Here is a 10,491-nt window from a genome sequence, read left to right on the forward strand (position 1 = left end):
GATACTTTCACCAGGACGAAATCTCCACTTTGAAATTGATCCTCACGTCGGGCTTTATCGGCATAACTTTTTTGGCGATCTTGAGTTGTCTTCATCTTCTCTCTAATAACTCGAATCTTATTTTTCGATTCTTCGATCATTTCTGGACCTAATATCAGTCGATCACTCATATCATCTCAACTTAAAGGATTCCTGCATTTTTGGCCATAAAGAGTTTCAAAAGGCACTATTCAAATACTTGTTTGATAACTATTATTATACGAGAATTCCACTAAATCCAAATGATCTTCCCAACTTCCTTGAAATTCTATTGCATAAGCTCTTAGCATGTCTTCTAGAATACATATAGTTTTCTCTGATTGACCATCACTCATTGGATGTAATGCAGTACTTATATGCAACTGAGTACCAAAGACTTCCTGGAATTTTTGCGAAAATCAAGATTGAAAATGCGGATCACGATCCGATATGATCACCTCAAGAATACCGTGTCTTTTAACCACATGATGAATATATAATTTGGCCAACTTCTGCATACTCCAAGTTATACGTACTGGGATGAAAACTTTTGAATTGGTCAATCTATCTATAATCACCCATATTGCATCTATTCCCGACTTCGCCCTTGGAAGTCCTGTCACAAAATCCATTGCAATAGAATCTCATTTCCAAAGTGGAACTTCTAAAGGTTGTAGCAACTCCATTGGTCTATGATGTTCTGTTTTTACCTTTTGGCTGTTTAAACATTGTGCAACAAATTTGGCAACATCATTCTTCATGCCCTTTCACAAAAAATGCTGACGTAAGTCTTGATGCATTTTAATCCCTCTCGAATGCATTGAATATGGTGTGTTATGAGTCTCACTCATAATTTTCTCTTTAAAATCGCTTTGGTCATTTGGGATACGCCACCTCTTATGGAATGGAAGACTCCTATCTAAAGCAATATTAAAATTTTGAATCTTACTGTACTAAACTTTTATAGCTAGTTCAACCATCTTATTATCTTCCATTTGAGCCGCTCTAATGTGATCATAAATTTCAGTCTCAACTTGCATCATTTGTAAATATCCCCGAGCCATGCCCCGTCCAAGTACTTCAATTTTCATCCATGCCAAATCTTGGCACAGTTCATCGACAACTGACATGGAACCAAACTTATGCCTTGGTCTTAATCCTTCAAGATCATAATCCTTCACCGATTATAACCATCTTCTTTGTCTTAAATTTAATTCTCTTTGGGTAAAGATATATTTCAGACTCTAATGGTCAGTAAACATTCTACAATGGGAACCATAAAGATAGTGCCTCCAAATCTTCAAAGCAAACAAAATTGCTGTCATTTCCAAGTCATGTGTAGGATAATTCTATTCGTGAGGTTTTAGTTGTCGTGATGCATAAGCAATAACTCTTTGATTCTGCATTGAGACGCATCCCAATCCCCTTTTCAAAGCATCACTATAAACTTCAAAATCCTCAGTCTCCACTGGTAAAGCAAGACTGGTGCTGAAGTTAATTGATGTTTCAATTCTAGAAAAGAGGACTCACACTCACGATATCAATTAATCATTGTGTCATTCTTCAACAAATTAGTTAATGGCTTCACAACCTTCGAAAAATCAAGAACAAATCTTTGGTAATACCCTGCCAAACCCAAAAAAGCTTCTTACTTCTAATTGATTGGTAGGTCTTGGCCAATCCAAGATTGCAGCCACTTTAGAATAATCTACTAAGATATCCTTTCCTGAAGCTACATGCCCCAAGAAAGCAACATTTTTCAACCAAAACTCACATTTGGATCATGTGACATATAATTTTGTTGCACACAATTAAGTGTCTCACGCAAATTTTTTACATGTGTCTTTTTATCAGAGGAATATACCAAGATATCATCGATAAATACCATCACAAACTGATCGAGATATGGTTGAAAATTTTGATTAATCAATTCCATAAATGCAGCCGGGGCGTTTGTCAACCCAAAGGACATAACCATAAATTAATAATGACTGTATCTAGTACGAAAAGCTGTCTTAGAAATATCATGCTCTGCAATCCTTAGTTGATGATATCGAGACCTAAATCAATATTTGAGAATATACTTGCACCTCTCAGTTGATCAAATAGATCATCAATCCTCGGAAGATGATATTTATTCTTTACCGTGACTTTATTCAGCCCACGGTAGTCAATACACAACATCAAATTTCCATCTTTCTTTTTCAAAAATAAAATTGGAGCTTAGATCCAATGTGAAATACTTGGATAAATATATCCATTGTCTAACGATTTTTGAAATAACAACTTAACCTTGGGGACCTCAAGAGTACCATCTGATGTGGGGTTCTTATCACTCCGCCACATTGAAATATGTCAATGGAACTTTATCACAATGGGCACCTAAATGAATTGTTCCACAACATCGACAAACAGCCCCCAATTGTTGATACCTCTCTTGACTTTGTTTATTAATCGAAATACTCTTATACGATGCCCAAACTTGAACATTTTTCACCATTTCTTTTTAACCTTTGGTTCATCCTCCACCTTAGCTTTTTCCTTTTAACCTTTGGTTCATCTTGAATTCTCTAGTGCAACCCATTTACAAAATGATCAATTCTATATCGTTTACAGGAAAAGTAGTCAGGAACATACATCTCCAGCTCATTGAACTTTACAAAATAGTCCTCGACTGGCATCAAACCCTGCGTAAAGTCCAGCAGCTCTCGCTTCTTTGCTTTTCGAACATGTGACAGTAGTTTTGCTTTGAACTCATCCCAAGTCATATCCAGTTGGTCCACTCCCGCAGCTTCCTCACCTAATCACCACTGATTTGCTCGACGTTCCTATAAATAGGCCCCGATATTAGCTCGTTGATATGGTGAAACTTGAACAACACAAAATCTTTTTTCCATCTCTCAACCTAGAACTTGAGAACTCTCTACGGAACCAGAATATGTTGGTGGGTTATGCCGCATCACAATATCAATAAAACTCCTCTGTTAAGGCATCATCACAGTTTATGGCTACCGGAAGAAATCTTGACTAGGCGCCTCTATTAATACATACTCTAGCACAAGATATTGTGACTTATTAGACGAAGGATCTAGCTCTAGGCTTCTAATAGACCTACGTAAACCATCACCTCGAGAATTCGACATACTGCCCCCGAATTCCCTAATTCAATATCAACTAAGCTACACAATTAAAGCATGTATAATATTAAAACATAAACCACATTAACATGAATGCACCCACAAAACCCAAACCTCGCCAAACCAATTCAATATTATTATTATTTTCAAAATATTTTTAATCCCAAGAGCCAAAATATACTAAACCTATACTTCTAGACCAACTTGTATTAAAGCATAAACCGCATTAACATGAATGCATCCACAAAACCCAAACCTCGCCAAACAAATTCATCAATATTATTATTTTCAAAACATTTTTAATCTCAAGAGCCAAAATCTACCAAACCTATGCTCTGATACCAACTTGTATCACCCCCAGTTGGCACACACTGAAAATGCTACTTCCACACTGCATCATGAGGTCGTCACCTCCTACTTCGGGACCTACAATACAGTGTTAAGGCTAAAATTAACCATAAAAGCACATTATTATATAAAAAAATCTAATTTATGAATATTTACAAAATACACTCCTAAACAAGAGATTTTTCCAATAAAAAATTTACATATAATACAATAGATGTAAGTTCACTCACTCAGCCCGTCTTTTTATATCTCGAGACGTCCCCTTTCCCGGAGGTGCCATGCATACATGAACCAAATATTTTTCTTAAAAGCAGCATAGAATTAAATCCATTTTAAGAACTAACGTGAAATATGTCATGTTATACCTTTTAAAATAAAGTCTAATCTCCGTCAATCATAAAATACGTGTCATGACATGCCAATAGTGAAATGATGCAACAAGGATATCAGACTCGAAAACAATGCACATCCACATATATATATATAACTTCGGCTCCATAATAATAGGCTCACTAGACCATAATCAATAAATAGCCGAAAAATCCTCGGCTCAAGGAAGGACCTGATAAACCCATAATAATATAACGGTCATCCGGTCACTTCCATATACCCACCATACGACTCCCACAATCAATACATGGATAGCCGAACGTTGTCTCCATTAACCACAAGACACCCTATAGTCTGTGATAGTGAAGATAGGACCACTTACTAGCCCTATCCCGTGTAATCCGTGCAACTTGGTATCACCCAAGAGAAACCCGGAAACTTTACTCTTCCTAGCGCGCCCTAACGGGATCACGTTTGGAGTTTGGCATATGATCCTAAACTACCGGTAGACCTCACCAGTGGCCAGCCCAATGAGTGGAACAACACCTAACACGAATGATTAGACCAAATACGTCTCAACTACGATGGGTCTAATCCCTGAATGACCATGCGACTAAGTCACCCAGTTGTCCGACTACTATCGTCCACTATCGCCAAAGTGTTACGGTATATCGGGGTCAAATATCCTAACCCTAGATGATGCCCTCGCCTAGCACAACCGCACACGGTGACTAAACGATAGATCCATAAAACATATCCGATAAACCGTCCAATATGTGTGCAGCATGTCAAATAAGTGAATTTACCGAAAATGGCTGGTGAGACAGCTCACATCTCCTCATTTTAATAAATTCACAAATACGATCAAATATGTATATCAAATATCATAAAATGCGAAGTCTCACACATGCATACACACACATATATATATATACATGCACGGACAAAATGACTCACATATATATAGATATACATGCACGGACAAAATGATTCACATATATATAGATATACATGGACGGATAAAATAATTTACATAATATCACATTAGCATATTCATCATAATCGCAAGCAACATGCATACTTAATTTCTTAAAATTAGATTTAATTCCCTACTGCTTACCTCTTATTGACCTTCCTTGACTTTTGCAATCTCACCCAAATCTTCTCCAATGTACACCTGCCCTATTATTTACTCAAATAAGATGAGTTATATTCTTATTCATAGGAGCTACCTACTTATTCAAAAGCTAAATTTTATAACGAGCTCGCTGGGTTTCAAACTTTTATATTTATTAGAATACGATATTCTAGTTATAAAACTCTTATACCTCATAATTTTTACATCGCCCGATTATTAACTAAAACTACTTAAAGATATGAATAAGCAGACAGATGCAATAGACTGGCATTTTCAATTCGGCTCGAATCGATACGAAATTCTCAGAATATAACGCTAGGACTACGAATAGGCTATTAGATAAAGCAATTAGTCGATAAAATAGCCAAATAGTCAGTTATGAATTTTTGAAGAATTTCTAATATAATATATCCAATATCTAAATTCATATTAAAATCCATAATTAAAGTCTACGTATAGCAAGGAATACAATACTGAAATCGAAATTGAAATCGAACGGCTAAATTTTTTTTTTCTTTTTCTCTTCCTCGTTCTTCCTTTCTCCTCTGCGTTCTTCTTCGAAGGTAAGTGTTTGGTATGTATTCGTTAAACATTTACGTACATATATATAATATTTTTTATGACACGTAAATTATATGTGTCATTTATATGCATTTGACAAGTGTAATATTGATGACTAATCACACTATATTCATGTGTATAAATATCCTGATTGCAAATGAATGAAATAGATTTTTTGGCATTTTATAATCTACACCCTCTCTCTATCGTCTCTCTCTTCTCTCTTAGTCTCTCTCTTTAAAAACACCAACACACACTCGAAAGAAAAGAGGAACAAATGAAAAGGTTCAGGATTTGAATGTTAATCAAAACCCTCAAGAAACAAGTAGTAATATGGATCAGATTTCTGAAGAAATTGATCCTGATAAACGTGCTGAGGATGTTAATCCTAATAAAATTTCTTCTGAAGAGAATGAAATTATTTAAAATTCAATAATTATGTTACTACTAGAAAGCATTGGAACCTAAATGATAATTATTGATAATGCTTTTTCATATAATGTAGCACTTGATCCAATGGAAAATGACGAGGATCCAGAACCTAGATCAGTTGATGAATGTCGGAAAAGAATAGATTGGCCAAACTTTAAAGATGTGATCCAATCTGAATTAAATTCATTGGAAAAACGGAAAGTTTTTGGACTCATCGTTCAAACACCTGAATGTGTTAAGCCTGTTGGCTATTAATGAGTATTTGTTCGAAAGCGAAATGAGAATAATGAAATTGTCAAATATAAAGCAAGACTAGTTGTCCAAGGTTTTTCACAAAGACCTGAAGTTGATTTTAATGAAACATATTCTCCAGTAATGGATGGAATAACATTTCGATATCTTGTCAGTTTGACAGTACATGTAAATTTGGATATGCGTCTGATGGACGTCGTAACTGCTTATTTAGTGAATCATATAAATAAGCAATTTATTTGGATAGTGAATCATATAAATAGTGAACTTGAAGTTCAAAGAATTGTGCATTTGTAAAAATTGCAAATAAATTGTCTGATGCTTTTAATGATGCCGTCAGAGTTACAAAATCATATATTGCAGCAACAAACACACCAACTAAAATAAATATCCTAGAATGGAAGGTGCCGAATGTTAATAAACATACTGCCTGCGTAAAACGTGGCAGACCATTGGGTTCCAAGGATAAGAATCCACGAAAGAAGAAAATTGTAAATACTGGTAAAGATATCAACAATGATCAGATACCCGAAAAGGTCACTACAACCTCTGAAGAGGTTGATACTAAAATTTCTGATGAAAGTATTGAAACTTTTGATAACTATACCACCACTAAAAAAATATTGGAACAGAAAGAAAACAAATGTTGATAATGCATTTGCATATTCTGTAGCAATCGATATAATAAAAAATGACGATGATTATGAACCAAAATCAGTTGATGAATGTCAGCTAAGAGATTATTGAGCAAAATGAAAATACGCAATTCAGTCTAAAACTCATTGAAAAAATAGCAAGTATTCGATCCCATAGTCCAAACATGAAAATGTGAAACCTGTTGGCTACAAATGAATGTTTGTGACAAAAAGAAATGAAAATAATGATATCACAAGATATAAAGTAAGACTTGTAGCTTAGGGTTTTTCCTAGAGATCGGACATTGATTTTGAAGAAATATATTCACTGGTCATAGATGAAATAATATTTAGGTATCTGGTGAGCTTGGTAACACGCGAAAATCTTGATATGCGGTTAATGGATGTGGTTACTGTTTATCTTTGCGGCTCCTTAGACAATGATGTCTATATGAAAATCCAAGAAAGGTTTAACATACCTGAATCATGAAAATCAAAGCCAAAAAAGGCAAAATTGTCTATAACTTCCTTGTAGTTTCAAAACTCAACGTAAATCCACTATTTACTTTAAAAATTGCATGGCGTCCTCTTAATACTTTAAAAAATGTTGCATGAAACCCCATTGTGGTTTTAAAACTCAGCGTAAATCCCCACTTTACTTTAAAAAATTGCATGACGCCCCCTTATACTTTAAAAAATATTGTATAAAACCTCCCCGCCATGTAAAACATACATATAGGAAATCATCTTCTCATCATACAAGGGAGCTTTCATGATGGTGGGGTTTGATGCAATGTTTTTTAAAGTATAAAGAGGTGCCATGCAATTTTTAAAGTACAGAGAGATTTTACGCTGAATTTCGAAATCACAGGGGAGTTATGAGCAATTTTACCCCGAAAGAATCATATTCCATCAAATTGCAAAAATCATTGTATGGGCTCAAGCAATCGGACCGAATGTGGTACAATTGTCTCAACGAAAGTCTAACAACGAATGTTACATAAATGACCCTATATGTCCATGTCTTTTCATAAAGACAAATGAGTTAGGATTTGTAATCATCGCTGCATATAATGATGATCTCAATTTAATTGGGACTCCTAATGAAATCCATAAAGCTATTGAATATCTGGAAATAGAGTTTGAGATAAAAGATTTTGGGAAAATCAATTTTTTCCTTGGTTTGAAAATTAAGCATTTGCAAAGTGGAATCTTTATCTACCAATCAAATTATACCAAAAGGGTACTGAAACAGTTTCTGATGGATAAATTACATCTGCTAAGTACCCCAATTATCGTTAGAGCACTCTATTCAATAAAGGATCTATTTAGACCAAATGAGGAAAATAAAGAAACACTTGGCCTAGAAGTGTCATATATGAGTGCTAAGGCACATTAATGTATCTTTTCCAACAACACCCGACCTGACATATCATTTTTTGTAAATTTATTGGCAAGATTTAGCTCATCCCCTACTCAACGACATTGGAATGAGATTAAACATATTTTTCATAATCTCCAATGAACAATTGATCTTGGGTTATTTTATTCGAAAGATTCTCGACATGAATTAATTGGTTTTGCCGATGCGGAATATTTATCTGATCCTCATAAAGTAAATTTAAAAACTGGCTACATATTTACTTGTGGCGAAACTGTGATCTCTTGGAGATCAATGAAACAAACTTTAATTACCTATTCTTAAAATTATGCTGAAATAATGGCAATACATGAAACTAGTCAAGAATGTGTTAGGTTGAGGTCAATGACTCAACATATTATGAAAAATTGCGTATCAATACTTGACAATATAATTCTCCCAACTACATTGTAGAAAGATAATACAACTTATATAACCCAATTGAAGGAGGATTACATTTAAAGAGATAGAATAAAACATATTTCACCAAAATTCCTTTTCAAAAATGATTTTCAACAGAATGGTGAAATTAATTTGCAGAAAATTCGATCAGATAATAATTTTGCGGATATATTAACCAATTCATAACCGACTGCAACATTTGAAAAATTGGTGAAGAAAATTGGGATGTGTCAGTTAAGAGATCTCAAATAATGTTCAAATCAGTGAGAGCAAATAAGCACAAGAATGTTGTATTTTTTTTCTTTCACTAGAAATTTTTTTCCACAGGGTTTTCTTTTAATATTTTAACAAAGCACATTCTGTATATAAAATAATCTAAGGGGGAGTATTGATACATGTAGTATCAACATCAACACTACATGATTTATTTATTTTTTATCAGAACACTACATGATATTTACGTGGGTGTGACGTGGTTTATTACCTACTGTAATTTTTATTTATAAATATGAATGAAATGAAACACATTCTCATTTACCCCATCAATCAATCAATCTCTCTCTCAAATTCTCTTATGCATATGCATATGAATTGAATGTTTAATACATAACATACATACATAGACATATAATAATTATACATAATCATTACACTCCCTCCGTCACATACACACCAAACATATATACATATTATATTATATTATATTATATATAATATATAAAATAGTGATTAGCGGTAGAAATAATTAATATTTCTATTGATTAATTCTATAAAAATATCACACCAACCAACATATATTTCAAATTAATCTCCACAGTGACTTACTTCAAAACAACAAAGAAACAAGTAAATCATTTAGGCTTTGTTTGATTCATGAATTGGTAGGATTTTATAACATTTAAATTTTTAAATCTTAATGAATTCATATTTGGATACAAAATAGATATGAAATTTAAAATGCTTGAAAATTTTTACAATGGAAGATTATTTAATGATAATATGTCCTTATTACTTTAAAATCTTATTATTTGCATTTTGTTATAAAATATACTCCCTTTGTCCCAAAACTATAATTTGGGTTGTGTTTGACACGAGATTTAAGAAATATTGATATTATATTGGTAGTGGATAAAAAGTACGCGTAAAAGACTTTTATGCCCTTGTAAGTGTATTCGTGTAAAAAGTAGTGGAAATTGTGTAATAATAATGAAAAGGTAAGGGAGTTTTATAGTGATATGATTATTTATAGAAATGAGACTATTGTTTTGGGACGGACAAAAATAGTAAACAAGACTATTGTATTGGGACGGAGAGAGTATAACAAATAAATAAAATAAAATATTTATATATGTGTATGCATGTAACGTGTGTGTAAGTTAAACACACAATTTAAAATATATATAATATATATGTACTATACTTATACGTAGAGAGAGATAAGAGAGAGCCGGCAAATAAGATGAAAGGAAGCAAAAATTAGTCATCACATTTCATTAAGTAGACAACCCCTTATATAGGCAATTAAGAAAATGATTAGTCATCCAAGTTGCTACACGGCATTATTCTACAATGACACCTAATTATGTAATCAAATGAGTTATAACACTCCCCCTTAGGTGTCATTTAATTGCAATGAATACGCCTCGTTAAAACCTTACTAGGAAAATATCCAGCGGGACAAAAATCTTAGTGAAGGAAAAAGAGTACAATATTCATGCATTAAAAATATTCCCCCTGATGTAGACATCACTTGAAATCTCGCTCCCCTAATGTGGACATCACTTGATATCCCGTAGCTGATGGATCTCGATGTTTTTA

This window comes from Andrographis paniculata, unplaced genomic scaffold (genome assembly GCF_009805555.1).
Source record: "Andrographis paniculata isolate CXL003 unplaced genomic scaffold, ASM980555v1 Contig79END, whole genome shotgun sequence".
In the NCBI taxonomy this organism is placed as follows: Eukaryota; Viridiplantae; Streptophyta; class Magnoliopsida; order Lamiales; family Acanthaceae; genus Andrographis; species Andrographis paniculata.